Raw genomic sequence first — 18613 nt, 5'->3', positions numbered from 1 at the left:
CCTGCTGCACCCTACAGCGCCCCCTGCTGGGATAGGCTGCCTCAAGGGGAAGGCCCCATGTCCCTTTCCCACCTGCTCAGCCAGCCAGCCTCCTGTCCTGGAGCTGGATTGAAGTTAGTGCCCCCTAGAGGGGAAAGACCCCATGTCCCTCTCTTACCTCCCTAACACCATGTCTCTCCCTGCCCCAGCCCCAGCTGGCTCAGTGTGACAGTGAGGCAGGAATACCCAGTGCCAAGGACTTTGTGAAGCAGATGAGCAAGCGCCCCCTGCTGGTGAGTACAGGCCGGTGCGTGTCCTAGCAGCCCCTTCCCCTTGGCACTAACACAGACAGTGAGTGGGGGACTGGGTTGGAGAATGGACCCCTGGTATAGACAGACCAGACACTCATGGCCCTGCCTCACCCGGCAATATCCTTCTGCCTCTAGGACTGCTCTATTGCCACCTGTAAGAACTTCTGGTGCACAATCGCTTCCACGGAAATGCAGCAGCCAATGGAGTTTCTGATCAAAGGGAACATCAGCTTCCAATGGGTCTCCCAGGTACGAAAGCTGCCTCTACCTCCTTGCACCAGGTGAGGGATCCCCCTGTTTGAATAATCCCAGTGCTGCTCCCCAGAGGTGGCTGCATCTCAGTAATGGGTGATGGATCCCAATATAAATGGCCTGCAATTTGCTCTGGGTTCCCCTGGGATGACTCTCTGGGCTGGTGTGTGTCATTTCTGGTCATGGACGGTTAATTTCTCTGTTCCAGACTCAGCAGCATATTTCCCTAGCTTGCTTGAGACTGTCATGTGGGACTATGTCAAAAGCCTTACTAAAACCAAGATATATGACATCTACTTCTTTCCCTTTATCCAGTAGGGAAGTACCCTTTTCAAGAAGGAAATTAGGCTTGTTTGGCATGATTTGTTCTTGACAAATCCATGCTGGCTATGCCTTATAACCCTATTATCCTCCAGGTGCTTACAAATGTATTGTTTAATAATTTGTTCCAGTATCTTTCCAATTATCAAAGTTAGGCTGACTGGTCTATAATTCCCTCGGTTGTCCTTATTCCTCTTTTTATATATGGGTAGAATGTTCTCATTTTTACAGTGCTTTAGGATCTCTCCCATTCTCCAAAAGGCCTCAAAGAGCATCGCTAATGGCTCAGAGATCTCTTCAGCCAGTTCTGTAAGTATTCTAAGATGAATTTCATTGGGTCCTCCAGATTTTAGTACATCTAACTTATCTAAATAGTTTTTAACATTGTTTCCATATTTTGATTTGTATTTCTTCCCCCAATTGTTAAAATAGTTTGCATGGTACTGAAGTTATTTTTATTAACCTGTAATTACAGGATCTCCTCTGGAGCCTAATTTAAAAATTAGCGTCACATTAGCTGTTATCTTCCAGTCATCTGATACAGAAGCTGATTTAAGTGATACGTTACAAACCACAGTTCACACTTCTGCAATTTCCTGTTTCAGTTTGTTCAGAACTCTTGGGCAAATACCAGCTGGTCCTGGTGACTTATTACTGTTTAATTAACAATTTATTCCAAAACCTCCTCTATTGACACCTCAGTCTGGGACAGTTCCTCAGATTTGCCCCCTAAAAAGAATGGCTCAGGTGTGGGGATCTCCCTCACATTCTCTGCAGTGAAGACCGACTCAAAGAATTCATTTAGCTTCTCCGTAATGGCCTTATCTTCCTTGAGTGCCCCTTTAGCACTCGATCATCCCCACTGATTGTTTTGCAGACTTCCTGCTCCTGATTTACTTAAAAATATTTTCCTGTTAGTTTTTTAGTTTTTGGCTAGTTGCTCTTCAAATTCTTTTTTGGCCTGCCTAATTATACGTTTACACTTGACTTGCTAGAGTTTATGTTCCTTTCCATTTTCCTCAGCAGGCTCTGACTTCCAATTTTTAAAGGGTGCCTTTTTGCTTCTAACCATTTTTTTACTTTGTTGTTTAGCTATGATGGCACTTTTTGGTCCTCTGACTATGTTTTTTAATTTGGGGTATACATTTAATTTAAGCCTTTATTATGGTGTTTTTTAAAAAGTTTCCATGCAGGCATTTCATTTTTGTACCTTTTAATTTCCATTTAATTCATATCTAATAAAATATCCTGATCTGGATATTTAGTAGCTTCAATTTGAATTCAGCTTTCATAGAGTCAACACATGGGATAGCCAAACCATTTTATGCTAACAATTTCATCCTGTTATTGGTAGCCGACAACCGATCTTCAGTCCAGTGTTTCCTAAAATATCTACTCTGTAAATTGGTGACTTGAGACCTGGCATTTAACAAAGCTCACATTTCTATCCCATTAACTATAACTGACACCGTTGTGCACCTTCCCCAGCAGTAGCGTGCCACTTAATGTCATTTGGATCTTTTCTTTGTCTTCCAAAGGTCCAGACCCCAACCCAGGAGACTTTGTGTTTAAAACCAAAGCACTAGTGTTCCTGGACATGCATCAACTTTCTATATCCCACCTCACTGCTACTTCTGGAGACAGAGTTACCATCCTGGTCAAACTTCTTAGTTGTCCTGTGATCCATTCTTACTCCCCGGGGCTTGTGTCTGTATTCTCTGGGTCCCAAGACCTCATTTTTCGTGTGTTTTAGCAATGGTAGCAATACCTGTGCCAAATTAATGTGCTGGACACTGACCTTGAAGATAAGCGTCTGCTTTTTAACAGGTCCTGACTTTTGCTCATAGCATAACTTTTGCTGACTTTGGCTCAGGTCTCAGACCTTGTTACTAGGCCCCATGCTCCAGGTTTTTTCTACTACAACGAACACATTTACCTTTGCAAGTTTCCACACGCTACTTGTTCTTACTCTGAGCAGTTAATACCAGATCCATTGTTGTTAACAAGAAAAAAAGGGATTATGCCACAATATACTGTGTCACTTCAGAGAAGAATCAGTTTTCTAGCCTACTGGATAAAGGGAAAGAAGTAGATGTTGTATATCTTGGTTTTAGTAAGGCTTTTGACATAGTCCCACATGACAGTCTCAAGCAAGCTACGGAAATGTGGTCTAAATGAAATTACTGTGAGGTGGGGGCACAACTAGTTGAAGGATTGTACTCAAAGAGTAGTTAGGAGTGGTTCGCTGTCCCGCTGTGAGGCTATATCTAGTCAGGTCCCACAAGTCAGTCCTGGGTCTGGAACTATTCAGTATTTTCACTAATGACTTGGAGAATGGAGTGGAGCCAAGTATGCTTGTCACATGTGCAGATGACACCAAACTGGGAGGGGCTGGTAACTTTCAGGGAACCCCTGTTGTACACAGCCCATACATACATCATGCAATGATATCCAGGGCCAGCGTGTCACCACTTTTTATATCCTACCTTACCAAACATGGTTCGGCTAAATATTCTGATAAGTGTGTGGTGAGGGTGATCAAATCACCCCTTAATCTTCTCTTTGTTAAGTTAAATGTATTGAGCTCTGAACCTTCTCCAATTTAACACCATCTTTCTGGAGCTTTAGCCACCAGAACTGGACAAAATATTCCAGCAATGGTCAAAGCAGTGCCAAACACAGAAGGAATATAACCCCTTTACTCCTTCTTGAGATTCCCCTGTTTATGTACATGAGACATACTCAGAGCACAATTCAGACTAATGAATAGCTGTGTCACTCCTGCCCTGCAATCTTGGGTGCCTTGCAATGCTTTTCTGAAAACAGCCACTGACAAACAGCCTCCCAGCCGCACCCTGAGTGTCTATGTACAATTGCAGCCTGCCAGCCACACCTGGGTTACACTCTGGCTCTCACCAGCCTGGCTTATACTGCAGGGTGACCCCAACACACACCCCAATCTTAGATTTCCCCCAGAAATGTATATCCTGTGCTGCCCAGCCTTCTCCTGGACACTACAAATTATACTAAGTATGTGATTCCTTTGAAAGTCTACTATGCACACAACTTGTCACCCCAAACAGAGTAACCCAAACACTTCTATTCAAACACACTGGATTAGATAATACAAGTTTATTAGCTACAAAAAGAGATTTTAAGTGAATCCAAGAAATGAGGCATAAAAATCAGAAATGGCTACAAAGAAAATAAAGATAAAACATGTTCTAGTGCCTAACTTAGCAAACTATGCAAGCAATGTTTCTCACCACATGCTTTCAGCAGTCTTACTGACCGAACTGTGTAGATCAGGACCCTTTCCTCAGCGTCCAATGAATACTTCCTTTCTCTCTTCTGGAGCAATGAATGAGATGGGGAGGCAGGGGGCGGGGGGCAATTTTCAGCAAACACACACACACACACACACACACACACACACACACACACAAGCCAATGACAAAATGTTTCCATCGATCATCAAAATCTGCAGCTAGACAAAGAACAAAAAATGTTGATGAAGAACAGAGAGTCTCATCTTAATGTATATAAAACTTCCTGTAAGCAAGGCTGCATTAAGGATCCTGAATTTGTACATTTTGACATGTGATATTGACAATTTGTGGTTTTTCAAAGTTATAAATAGGCTTGGCAGAATTCTTTTTTTTTTTTTTTTTTTAAATCACTTCCATGGACAGTATTGATGTTTATTTTTAAGCAGTAGTTTAGATTTTTATGGATTTAAAGTTTCTGTTGTGGAAAATTATGGGGGGGAGCATCAAACACTAATTATGTAATGCAACAGGTGTTGATTTTAAAAGTTCAAGCTTTATAAAAAATTCAAACACAAATTACATGTCATCTTCAACATCTCATGCCAAAATAGACAAATCAAACTCTAATAAGTTCTCAAGCAACATTTTTCTTACTTTCCCTATCTGTAAATTTGAATTATTAGCAGTGGAAATATTTTGTTGTCAATTTGTGTGTATACGGTGAATTCGACATTTACCAGTAAAAATCCAGTCCCATCAAGCATAGTTATAAATCTTTCATTTTTTGAATCTCAACATCTACTGCCCTTAAATATTTGTCTGACCTCCGCCTATGGCTTCAACTTCCCACAACTGTGATCATTTAAATGGATAAAAATAGCAAAAAAAAAAAAAAAAAAAAAAGGTGCTTGAACCCCATAATTTTGCACTTCAAAATTTCAATCAATAGAACTCTAAAAAAAAATGCCTATAAATATAATCCAACGTTCTCCATCAAAATTAAGAACAAATAAAATAAATTGAATTCTACTAAGCCTAATTTGAAAAACAATTAACTCTAGCTGGCAATAGGACACCTTTTTTCACGGGGAAGTTGGCCAGTTTTTCTGCATCATGGAGGTGGCAAATGTAATGGGGCAGGGGTGGGTCTGGAGCAGCGCAGGAGGAGGCAACACCGGTGGGAGGGGTGTAAAGGGGGGGCTATTGTTTGGGGGCATCGGAGGCAGGGGCGTTGCCAGCGGTGGCGCTCTGGGTGGGGACCAGCCCCTTCGCCCTCCATAGCGTCCTCCATCCTCTGCTTGTACTGGCGTGTGAAGAAGCCGACCTGGAAGGAGACAGAGGAAGGAGATAGTGAGAGCCAGATGGACAGACGGAGAGAGGCTCATAGCAAAGGAGGGGGAAGGGTGGGGTGTGGGAGCCCACAAAGGAAAGACCCTTGCCCCTCCTGCCACCCATCTGAGAAAGCCCTGCCCCCCTCACCTTGTAGAGAGCTGCGATGATGAGAGCCAGCAGGACCAGGCCCCCCATGATGCTTCCCATGATGATGGGCAGGTAGTTATAGACCTCATAGCGCTCCACCACTGTCTGCACCTGGGGGCGAGGAGCCGTGAGACGGGAACCTGGAGTCCTGGAACCATCCACCCACCCCTGCTCTATCTCATCAGACACCTCTTCCTCCCGGAGCAGGAACAGGAACCAGGAAGCCTGGCTCCCAACTCTAACCACTAGCCAATACTCTCTCTATCCCAGGCACAGTCACTCTGTTACCTGGCGCTGGATGAATCCCTCCTGCTGGGTGTATTTCTTTTCCTTGTATCCAATCTGGGCCTCGCTCACCAGAGTCACTTTCTGCTGCTGAGTCTGGAACAGAGAAATTAACCATCCCTCACCAGAAATGACACAAACCAGCACGGAAAGTCATCCCAGGGGAACCCAGAGCAAATTGCAGGCCATTTAGATAGGGATCAGTCAACCAGTGCTGAGATGCAGCCACCTCTGGGGAGCAGCACTGGGATTATTCAAACAGGGGGATCCCTTGCCTGGTGCAGGGAGGCAGAGGCAGAGGCTCTCCTGTACCTGGGAAACCCACTGGAAGCTGATGTTCCCTTTGATCATGAACTCCAGCGGCTGCTGCAATTCAAGGGAGGCGATTGTGCACCAGATCTTTTTACAGGTGGCAATGGAGCAGTCCTGGGGGGTGGAAGGATATTGCTGGTGAGGCAGGGCCGTGAGTGTCTTGGTCTGTCTATACCAGGGGTACGTGCCCCAGCCCAGCCCCCCACTCACTGTCTGTGTTAGTGCCAAGGGGAAGGGGCTGCTGGGACCTGAACTAGCCTTTACTCACCAGTAGAGGATGCTCGCTCATCTGCTTCACAAAGTTCTTGGAAACAGGCGTTGCCACCTCACTGACGCACTGAACCAGCTGGGGCTGGGGCATGGGAAAGACAGGGTGTTAACAGGGGCAGGAACGGGACACGTGGTCTTTCCCTCTAGGGGGCACTAGCTTCAATCCATCCCCAGGGCAGGTGACTGGCTGGCTCAGCGGGTGGGAAGAGGACATGGGGCCTTTCCGCTCAAGGCAGCCTGTCCCAGTAGGGGATGCGATAGGGCACAGCAGACATCACAAGGCCCAACACACACACACACACAAACACACACACAGGCACGGACAGGGAGAGGCAGGTACCTTGGAGGGGACGACCTCAGAGGCATCCCACACCTGGACCGCATTCAGCTCCACGGGGAACTGGAATATGACTGAGACGGGAACACGTCGCTGCCACAAGTTCCTGACCTGAAAGAAACAGACCCTGCATAGGAAGCTGCAGGAAGAGAATCCAGGAGTCCTGGCTCCCTGCCCTTCACAGTTCAACTCACTAGATCCCACTCAGGCACTTCCACTCCCTCCCCCTGCTCTGAGCCACCCCCACACACACCTCGTACCGATGGGTCACTGTCACGCTGGCCCCCACCTCGTTGGCGGAGAAGTTGACGTACTTGGTCGACTGCTCGAGGCTGGGGGAGGAAAAGGATGGCAGGAGTGAGAGAGACGGAAGTGTGACGGATGGGGCTGGGGAGTGGTGGGGGGGTGTCATGTTCGGGATGGGGCGCTGTGCTGCAGGGAGGGGCTCAGCAGGGGGCGCTCTCCCACAGTCAGTGCTGGCCCCGATGCCCCAGTGTGGCACTAGGGGGCTGTGCTGCAGGGAGTGCGGGGGGGGGGCTCAGCAGGCACTGACTTAACTGGTGAGGATGATGAAGATGCCGTACTTGACTGGCAGCTCCACCCGGTGAATCATGAGCTCAGTGATGGGGCCGCCATTGTCACTGGGAGGGGGAGGGAGGGCAAAGGTGAGAGATGTGAGCAGATGCAGTCAATTAATTGTGCAGTGAACACACACGACAACAGAGCAATGACCTGCCCCACCCCAGACACTGTCCCCTCCCGCTGTCCCCCACCTTCATAGCCCTGCACAGCCCCCTCACCTGCTGGCATTGGCTGTGATCTGCAGTCTGTCCCCCAGGTCAGCCTCAGAGGAGACGTCGAAGGTGTGAACGAAGACAACCTGGAAAACACACACGGGGTGAGAGAGCCGCTGGGCTCAAGGCCTGGGGAACTGCCAGAGACTGTGGGGAGGCAGGCACAGGGATCGGGGGAGGGGACTGTTTTATGAACTTAGATGGAATAAATGGGTCCAGAGAGTCAAAGGTGCTAACACGACCCTGTCCCTGTCCAACATTAATCAGGGATATCCTGGGTTGGGATCCAGAGACCTGAGCTGGCTTCGTGCCATGGCCACGCCCCATTAAACATCCTTTAATTACAGACACAGAGAAGAAATTGCTATAGCCTTTGCAATTTACCGTGTTCAATAAGCCTTTTGTCTTCACCCTCTGCCCTTTGCCTCTCACTGGAGACAATGTTGGTTATTTTCTGTTTGCTTATTTAGGGAAAAGGAAGTAGGGGCAGCAAAGCAGAAAGGTGAGTGAGAGGGAAGCTATTGTAAAGTTGGAACTGGAGAGACTGCAGGTGGCAGAAAAAGAGAGAGAACGTCAGAGAATCTTGGAGCTGAAGCAACTGGAGAGGAAAGAGGAAGGGGAAGCACATCTGCAGGCTCTGGAACTGAGAACCCAAGAAGCCAAGACCCAGAAAATAAACCTGGAGGACAAGGTAAGAGCATGAAAGCACTGACTGGACTTGCTAGTAAAACAGATTCTAACTCTTCTGCACCACTGAGTCCCACATCTACAAAAATCCACCAATAGGAACAATTGTGTCCTGCATACAGAGACAGGTGATGTTGCAGAGTGTTTCGCTACCTTGAGAGCTTGTGTGTGATTCATAAGATCCTGATGACAAGAGAATCCCCACTTTGGTTGCAAAGTTATCTGGCAATGCCCTGGATATGTTCAATGAAAGGCCAACTGAGGATGCTTTCAATTATTGCAAATTCAAAAAATGGTTTCAAAACTATTTCAGATTCCCCTGGAACCACGTAGAGTGAAAAGTAGAAATCTTCAGAGAGGTGCTTATATGAGTAATGGGGAATCATAGAATCCAAGAAGATGAGGGTTGGAAGGACCTCAGGAGGTATCTAGCCCAACACCCTGCAGAAAGCAGGACAAACCCTGACTAAATCATCCCAGCCAGGGCTTTGTCAAACCGGGCCAAAAACCCTCTATGGGTGGAGATGCCACTATGCCCCTTGGTAACCCGTTCCAGTGCTTCACCACTCTCCTAGTGAAAAAGTTTTTCCTAATGTCCAACCTAGACCTCCCCCACTGCAGCTTGAGACCATTACTCCTAGTTCTGTCATCTACTACCACTGAGAACAGCCTAGCTCCATCCTCCCTGGAACCTCCCTTCAGGTATTTGAAGGCTACTATCAAATCCCCGCCTCACTCTTCTCTTCTGCAGACTAAACAAGCCTCATTCCCTCATCCTCTTCTCATAAGTCATGTGCTCCAGCCCCCTAATCATTTTTGTTGCCCTCAGCTGTACTCTCTCCAACTTGTCTACATCCTTTTTGTAGAGGGGGGCCCAAAACTGGACACAATACTGCAAATGAGGCCTCACCAGTTCCGAGTAAAGGGGAATAATCACTTCCCTCAATCTGCTGGCACTGCTCCTACTAATGCAGCCCAATATACTGTCAGCCTTCTTGGCAATAAGCGCACACTGTTGACTCATATTCAGCTTCTCCTCTGTAATGCAGAGGTCCTTTTCTGCAAAACAGCTGCCTGGCCAGTCAGCCCCAGTCTGTAGCAGTGCATGGGATTCTTCCGTCCTAAGTTCACGACTCTACACTTGTCCTTGTTGAACCTCATCAGGATGAATGATTTTCTGGGGAAATGCATGAAGGGCAAAGGGGCTGCAAATTTTGAAGCAATGTTTGACCTGGTTGCCCTGCAGCATTTCCTAAGCATATGTAAAGATGATGTGAAACAGCGTCTATGGGACAAAAATGTAGGCACTGTGGATGAGATGGCATCTCTAACTGATGTCTTTGAGCCTACCCTGGTATCCATTGAGAGAAAACCACAGAAAAAGGGGTTTAAATCAGGTGGGAAGCAGGGTTCTCATTGTATTCCTAGGAAGAAATAGGGTGTCCAGGAGGCTGGGCAGTCACTTCCCCCTCAACCATTCCTCCAACTCACAGCCCAAATCTCCTGTGAAAAGAGAAGAGTCCAAAAAGATGCTATCACTGTTATTCCACTGATTACTGGAGCAATAAATGCCCTGTGCTGGGAGGAAATGGACAGCCAATAGCCCATGTGAACGCTGCTGTCCTGAGCACAGAAGCTCCTCAGGCACCTATCGCTTACACATGGGTTTTGTGAGATTGGCCTCTGCAGAGCCAGACATGGGGCACAGGAGGGTTGCCAGGGTTAATGGCAGAGTGAGTCTGGGGTGGAAGGACACAGGGGGCACAGAATTCTCTGCTCACGCAGCGTGTAGCCCCAGATGTCAGCATATTGTCCTGGGCAAGTGGCAGAAAGTGTAGCTGTGGGTGGAATCAGGGGCCCTGTGCCGCCATCTCGAATTCATGTGGTGCGGGATGATTCGGAAAGGGTTTTGGCTGTGGGAGTGATGGAACACCTCCTGGGGACATTAATTGGGAATGACTTTTTTCATGTAGCTCAGGCTGTTAAGACATTCACCCGCAGCGAGGAGGAGGATCAAGCTGGGACCCCAGAGGGAAGGGTTGAGGCTGTTGAGGAGCTGCTGAGGAGAATGGAGGATGTCTTTTTAATTCCTCTGCAGCAGGGAAAGCTGCATGCTTCCAGGTGGAGGGAGGTGGGAAGTTGAGCCCAGCTCCTGCACTGCAGCTGGAGGAAGGGAGGGGAGTGTACATACGCCTGTCAGCGAGAGAACTGTCCAGGTGTTAGCTGCCAGCATATTGCAGCTGAACAAGGGACAGATCCCAATTTAGAGAGCATAGAGAGAGGTGTCTTAGAGGGCAGCGCAGAGGAGGAAACTGGAGAAGAAATAGTGAGTACAGGAATGTCTCCTCACTGGTCTCTTTGGGGAGGATGCCCAGGACAGAATAACTGATTCAGCATCCATGAAACCCAGACACTCAACCTGTGACTCAGGTTTTGAGAGGGAGCTGTGTAACTGGCCTCCCAGAGGGGAGCAGTCACACAACTGATCTCTCGGAGATGGTCCCCCGCCTGCCAGGTTTTCAGGACGCTGTTCCTGATGTGCTTGTGGAAATTCCCTCTGTCTCTTTAAGACAGGATGTAGATCCCTTCCTACTGAAGAGACAACTGTCTGTGAAAATGCAAAGGACCCATCTAACAGAGGGGAGGAGGGATTCCCCTGGACAGGGAAAACACAGAAAGCAGCTGTGGGAGAGAGAACTGCTTGGAAAAGGTATATGATCATAGCCCAGAAAGCACAAATCACAACCTTCTAGGAAAAAGGGGCAGGGAAGGTCCCAGTGCTGGAAGCAGGGATCACAGGGTTACTTCAAAGGGGAATTTAATTTTTTGCATGGGTATAACCCTGGGGTTGGGAGACAGCTCCACAGCAAACTAGCGAACCCGAAGAAACCCCTACACCCTTCCTTCAAACCCTGGAGTGCCAGCAAAGATGCTATTGCATTGAGAATCCATACGGAAGGGAACACAGAAGGGAAAAAAAATCAGTAACCAATCACATGCTAAGGCTAAGGAAGGCGTTGAAAACAAAATGGGTATTGAACAAACTAGACTGTCCAAACAGAAGGCATGCTATGATAAAGATACTTGGAAAGGCCTACCTGTGGTGAAAGATTTGGTGTTAATTTTAAATTTCATGAATGATAAAAAGTTGGATGCAAACAGTAAACCTTATACCAAGGAATTTTGTATTGATGGTAAATCCTATGAAAAGGTGTAAGAGGCATGATTTTTGGAAAAGTTTTTGAACATGCTAGGAGTGCTAAATCAGAACACATCCTGTGTTAAGAAGGCCTCTAGTAATACTGCTTCTCAGCTAACACCTGTAAACAGACGTGAAACTTGTCACAGCAGAGAAACCATAATAAACCTGGTCTGCTGTGTGGAAGAGGACACTAAGGCACACCACCTCAGGGCATTAATGGCTGCACGGTAGAAAACATTAATATCTGCATTGAGTTAAGACCAGGTGGGAAAGGAAAATGGTACAGTTACAAATAAGAGAGGTTTTCCAGCAACTCAGAGAAGGCACACAGACTAACTAAAGTAAAGGGGAGGTGTGGTACACAAAGAAACAGCCTGGAAACCCCATATAAAGCACTGTCATGTAATGATGATATGTTCAGTACAATGCATGCCTTGTGAGGTATCATTTTGAAAGTCTTGATCTGTTGAATATTAATGACTAGATGGATTGTGTGTGCTACTGTTGTATGTGAAGTTATGAAGTTTTGCTACGTGTGTGTTACTGAAATATGTTGTGAGGTGGGAAATACCCCAAACCAGCCGTTCAGGTAGAATAATGTAGTAGCCAGACAGCATTAATGGCTCACCAACACCCATCAAGGAAAGAAACGACTATCTCAGGAACTGTTTACAATGAAGGTTTCTCAGAGAGCACATACACAATGGACACTGCTTGACCAATGGGAGCAAGAGCCCCACCTCATAACAAAATCTTTCTAGTGAGTTGGAAGAAAATATAAAAGAAGGGATGAGACATCATCACTTGGCCTCTCCTCTTCCCCCACCCCCAGTTCCAAAATACCTGGAAGAAACATCTTGAGGACAAAGACTTTAGACTGGGGAGAGTATTCCCAGGATGGAAAATAATCCAGCCTGTGTACTGAGGATCTGCAACCTGCTTGTACCATCAGTCAAGGTGAGACAGTGCTTGATTCAAATCCCGTTTAGTTTGTAGAACTCAGACTGCGAATGTATTTTGCTTCTTAAGTAACCAACTGATCTATAAGCCTTCTACTTATATTCACTTAAAATCTATCCGTAGTTAATAAATCTGGTTTATATTTACCTAAAACAGTGTGTTTTGGTTGAAGTGCTTGGGAAATCTCAGCTCAGCTTACAAAGGCTGGTGCGTGCCCTCTCCACATTGAGGAAGGGATGAACTGGGTAATGAACTTACACTGGCTAGGCTTCTGACCAATGTGAGACAGTAAAGCTCTGGGGTGCAGGGCTGGGAGCCAGGGTGAATTGGTTGGAGTCTCTCTATTGTTGGTTCATGAGTGGCTGGGGAAAGTATTCATTTAACTCAGCTGGGTGTGTCCCTGTCTGTGGATGTCTGTGTAAGTGCAATACCTGCTAGAGGTTCGTGGCTTGACAGCATCGTGGTGTGAAAGGAAGCCCAGGTTCGTGAGAGAGTCCAGATTGCACCCTGGGGTAACTAGTCACACCTGGTTCACAGAAGACAAAACCAGGCAAGCACACAAGTGGGAAGAGCAAAGAGCAGCACAGAGAAAAAAAATGCAGCTCCTGCCACTGCTGCTGCTTCACACTTCCAACCTCACTGTTGGAGAATCTTGGGATCAGCAGCTCCAAGCTGTGGCAACTCGTACCACTCTCAGGCTGGTGTGGGCCCCGGATTTAGCTGCAGTCCTGGGCAGAGGATCACAGCAGTGCTGTACAAATCACAGGTTTGGCCAGCTCAGCCAGATGTTTCTTAGACAGAGGGAAGCAGGAAAGAGATCAGGAAGGGAAGAAATAAGGCGGGAAGGCAAAGAACCCATGCCATTGTTTGGGATTTCGCTGGAGCCGGAGGTGGTGGCAGTGCCAGGTGGGTCCCGCTCTCTGGCCTGGCCCATTGGGTCAGGACACCTCTCAGGATTCAGATGATGAAAGTCCAGTTGTGTCATGCTGAATCCCAGGGGATGGAGGAGGGGCGACCATGATGATGATGCTCTTGCCTTCCCCTTCTCTCCTCTGTTATTCAGCCATGGCCACCTCCCTCTCCCCAAAGCTTCTCTTAAGGACCCAAAAGGGGGGGGGAACAATCCCCTCCCTTCATTATTTTGTCTTCCAGTGAGGCCTTATTTCCAGCCCCCTCAGTTCTGGTCCTTCAGTTTCCAGTCCTGGCAAGACCCTCCCCCAGCCCCGGAGCGATGTCAGGGCTCTTTGCGCTGACTTGCTGGGCTCCCCCAGGCACTTTCCCTGTGACATTTCATCACAGGCAGTGCTGACACCGAGAACTTCCACTCTCTGCTCACAGTGGGGCTCATACTTAGGGGCAATCATGGGCCCGGTGATGAAGCCAGGCTCTGCCTCTACCTCATCTCCGCTCCAGAAGATGGGGTGGTTGACGTGGCAGGTGCTGTTCCTCTGAACCTGCTCCTTGGAGGCTGGGATCGAGCTGCACTTAATGGCCATGGCCCTCCTGTTGGACTGAGAACGGGAGAACGGTCAGTGAGAGACGGGGCCCATGGCACCACCTGCTGGGCCCTCCGCCCTCTCCCTGCCTACTCTCACACTCCTCCCATCTCCTGCCTCTCATGATTGCTGCGCGTGGGGGTGGGGCTGTACCTGGAGCAGCAGGACCCGGCGGTAGGACAGCATGGCCGGGTAGAAGAAGTGCACCGTGGTGTTGTAGGAATTCTCTCCACGGTTCTGGACGGAGATGGTGGTGTTGAGTTCACGGGTGACCCCCACCACGAGGGTGCTCATGCTAAGAGGAAGAGAAAGTGATGAGATTTGTCAGAGCAGTGCCTGGGCAGCTCTGCAAACTTCCCCACAGCAGTGCCCCCACCCAGGATCCTTCAGCACTGGGAATCTGGCAAGATCTCCAGCTGGATGTTGAAGATCTCAGGCCTGATGGAGCAGGACGGGTCCCACCATACAAGGTGTTTTTCAGGGGTGGAATTGGTGCCTTACCCAGAGAAATTGAAGGAGATTTTTAAGGGGTCATCGCAGCGTCCATCTCTGGCGCAGTCCTTTTGAAACGGGAGCTGGGGAGAGACCCAGGGGAGCAGGGATCTAGGTGGGTGGGAAGCTGGAGCAACAATGCAGGGACCCAGTAACCCTCCAGTTACCCCAGCTCCTCCCCAGACCCTGCACTGGGAGACAGCAAAACCCATCATCAGTCCCACTCCTGCCATACACACCCTCCTCCTCCCCCTTCTGCCTCCCTCCTCCAGCCAGCAGCAGTGTCACACTTCCAGGGGCGCCAGGGCTGGAGGAGTGGTTGACTCATGGGGGGAGAGAATGGCACACAGGGCCTTTCCCCTTTGGGGGGGGGGGGGTGACAGCCTCGATACAGCCTCAGGGCAGAGAACTGGCTGGCTCGGGGGTGGGGGCATCAGGGCATGGGACATATCCCCTCTTGAGGGCTCTGGCCAAAATAAATTTTAATTTTTGCTGGAAAATTTTTAATATTATTTTAATAAAAAATATTTTATTTTTTGCCGAAAAATGTGGGGGTTCTTGGGGAGAAGCTGGAATGTTCTCATGAAGGGGAGACAGGTCCGTAGCCAAGGCAGACACAGCATCCATCTCCGTCACCCTCTGGTGGCTGCATTTCTAAAGGAGTTTAGGAGGCTGCTTGCTTTCAAACACCAAGGTCACTGGTTCCATCCCTGCAGCAGACCCATCGTGGGGCCTGGCTCTGGCACCTTACCAAGCCGGCTGTCATTAAGGGGGAGTCCTCAATCAGTATGGGTGTGAGGTGGCCGGCATCAGTTATGGGCTCCCCTGTCAGGGTGTAGTTGAGGCACAGGGTGATGGGGGTCCGGGTGTCCTCAGGGCAGAGCTGGGGAGACAGAGAGACACGTCGGGACCCGTGAGGAAAGGGGGATAGGTGGGATCCAGAGAGAAGTTTGTTCTCTGGGTGAATTGAGAGCCAGGCGAGGGTTGGAGGGGCAGACACAGAGTGATGGGAAGGAGCCAGGGCTCCTATACTCACAGGTAACATTATCTGGTACATCTCACATCTCGTCTCGATGCCCATCCTTAGCTCCCTCTTCAGGATGGGGCTGTTGGAGTCGAAGACGGCTTGAATCTTCGTCCATTCAGGGTCCAGGGTCAGGCTGTACTGGATGCTACTGGAGAGCCTGTCACCTACAGGGTGGGGAAACAAGGCACAGAGAGAGACTGAGTGTGGGAACTTCCTGGAGAAATAGGACACAGGGCCTTTCCCCTCTAGGGGGCGCTGCCTCCAATCCAGCTCCAGAGCAGGGGACTGGCTGGCTCAGGAGAGAGGGAAACGGGGGGAGGGCTTGGTCTGACCTAGGCTGTCCATGGTGCTCTTAGTGACAGTGAAGCAAACTTCTGCCATGCTGGCCTTTGTGTTCAGCTGCTCCTGCCCCTGGCAGTTGAAGGCCGAGGTGGGGATCATGGGGGGCTGGAAACTGATGGAGACCCCGACTCTGAGCACTGGCCGGGACCTGCCATGGAGGGAACAGAACTGTCATGAAGCCGCTCCCAGCAATGGGGCCAGGCCCCCTCCCTGCCCAGAGCCTCCCATCCACCCCGGATCCAGTCACAGCACCCCATGGAGACAAGTTATGGACACACAGCTCTGCCAGAGGAGATGGGGGGAGGGCAGGGAAGGGAGCAGCAGAGCTGTCATTGTGCCTGTGACTCAGGCAGACCAGGTGTCAGCCCACGGCACGGCAGGAGGTCTCACTGCACACTGACGGATGCACAGCTGGAAACCAGCCTGCCTCCCCCACGTATTAGCATTGCTAAAACAGAAGTTAAGGTGGTAAGTATGTGGTTAGTGTTTAGACTTGATGAAATGCTTCTCGGAGGCTGCTTGCGTTTCTCTCACTAGTAACCTCTGTAGCCCCTGGTATAAAGTTATAGTGAGTCTTTACCTTTTAAACTTCCGTAACTGTGTCACTCATCATCCAGAAAAAGAGGCTTCTCTAATGCAAAAAAATGCTGGCTTCCTACAAAATGTGTTAGCTCCTGCCTGAGGAGAAGGCCTTTGAAACCAAAGGAGCCATTGTGAGACATTGAAGAAGGAAGACCTGGGTAACTGCATTTCTCACCCCCTTTAGGAAGAGGAGACCTGCACATGAACTCGTCCCATCAGCCTGGGCTCTAGGGAGAAGGGATAAAAATCCCTGACAAGGAGAAACTTATGTTTTGTGCTCCCTGGAATCTAAAAGAGAACCAAAAGCCCTCCAGCTGCTGAGCCTGGATTAGCCCTAAAGGACATAGAGAGTTTGCTTATTACAGAAGATTCTCTTATCTTTTGGAACCTGAGATTGTAGCTCAGTTGTGTGCGTACATTACCTGCTTTAACCTTGTATATAACTCTCTTGGTTTTTTTTAATTTAGTTAATATATCTTTAGTTAGTTTATTACAGGATTGGTTTGAGATCTGAGACACAACTGACCTGGGATAAGTGACTGGTCCTTTGGGACTGAGAAGAACCTGAATATTGTTATGATTTTTGTTATAAGGGACCATCTATCGCAAAGGCAGGCTTGCCTGGGTGGCAAGATAGACCAGAGGGCATAAGGGGGCTGTCTCGGGTTCCATGATAAGGCTGTTATAGTGCCTGAGGAGTCCACTCTTGTTATGTGGTTGGTGAAATCTAATGATAGAGCACACAGACAATGTGGGGTATGTACCCTTGTCATTTTCCAGCAAGCAGAAGCCAGACAGACAGACAGACACACACACACACAACCATGTACTGGTGCTGTCTATGATTGTCATGTGGAGCTGTGCAAAGACACAGAGTAACTCAGTGGCTCTCTATGTTTCCAGATTACTGTACCCCTTTCAGGAGTCTCATTTGTCTTTCATAACCTGAAGTTCCACCTCACTTAAAAACTACTTGCTTACAAAATCAGACAAAAGAACACAAAACTGCCACAGCACACTATACTGAACAGTTGCTTACTTTCTCACTTTTACCAACTAATTATGAAATAAGTCAATTGGAATATAAATATTGGACTTACATTTCAGTGTATAGTATATAGAGATGTATAAACAAGTCATTGTCTGTATGAAATTTTAGTTTGTACTGACTTCACTAGTGCTTTTCATGTAGCGTGTTGTAAAACTGGGCAAATATCTTGATGTGTTGATGTATCCCCTAGGAGAGCTCTGTGTACCCCCGCGTGGTGTTGAAAACCACTGGAGTAACTCTCACCTCAGCAGCAGGACCTGCCCCTGTGCTCCCACCGCAATGTCCGGAAGTCCATCCCCCGTCAGGTCTGTCCCGCCACTGATGGCCTGGCCAAAGTAGTGCAGCCTGCTGGGAAACAGTGACCCCTCTATGCGCTGGGGTCAGAGAGAGCAGTAATGGGTGGGAAAGGCGCTGCTGTACTGTATAATGGGCACTGGGGGCCGTGGGGCCCCTTTAACGGCCCTTCAGGGCTGTGTGTTGACCCCTCCCCACAGGAGCTGGGCTCACCTGTCTGTACTGGGAACTGATGCCTCTCTTTTCCCCATGGAAGATGTACAAGGCCCCACGATTGTCGTTCTCCATGGGAGCCCCAATGGCCACGTCCATCTGTCCATCCCCGCTGATGTCCCCAATTGCTGACATGCTGGCACCAAAGCGCCCAAACCTCTGCCCTGTCTGCCCCTGCAGTGTCTTGGTACAGATCAGTGTCGGGCCCTGCAGAGCAGATCCAAAGAGACACATTGGGAAAGTATCAGTGCCCCCTTCAGAGACCCTTCTCTGCTCCCTGCAGCACAGCACCCCCTAGCACCGCCCTAGGGAATTGGGCTCAGTACTGACTGCCAGGAGAGAGCATCTCCACCGAGCCCCCCACACTCCCTCCGGTTCCGTCAGCACAAGCGCCCCTTTGCGCTGGACTGGAGCATTGGAGACATCTCTCCCTAGCAAGCCATTTAATGGGATCCTAGCCCCAAATCTGTCCAGCTACACCACAAACCCCAGTTCTACCCTCTCCTACCTGCTGGTTAATCAGACAGATATGGACACGCCCTCCATTCTGAGGTGTATGGTACGTGGGGGCTCCGATCAGAACCAGGTCCGTGTTCCCATCTCTGTTGAGGTCCACAGTGCACAGCGTGCCCCCGAAATATGAGCCGACCTGGAGAGG

General features: G+C 48.8%; 1 pseudogene; it reads right to left on the bottom strand.

Moving 5' to 3' along the window:
• Positions 1–5332: 5332 nt before the first annotated feature.
• Positions 5333–18610, bottom strand: LOC137149375 (integrin alpha-X-like; annotated as a pseudogene).
• Positions 18611–18613: the final 3 nt, after the last annotated feature.

Source organism: Emydura macquarii, unplaced genomic scaffold (assembly GCF_026122565.2).
Source record: "Emydura macquarii macquarii isolate MOO-44397 ecotype Brisbane River unplaced genomic scaffold, CSIRO-AGI_Emac_v2 contig_740, whole genome shotgun sequence".
In the NCBI taxonomy this organism is placed as follows: Eukaryota; Metazoa; Chordata; order Testudines; family Chelidae; genus Emydura; species Emydura macquarii.
Note: the sequence above shows the minus strand (reverse complement) of the source record. Positions and strands in the feature narration are given on the sequence as shown.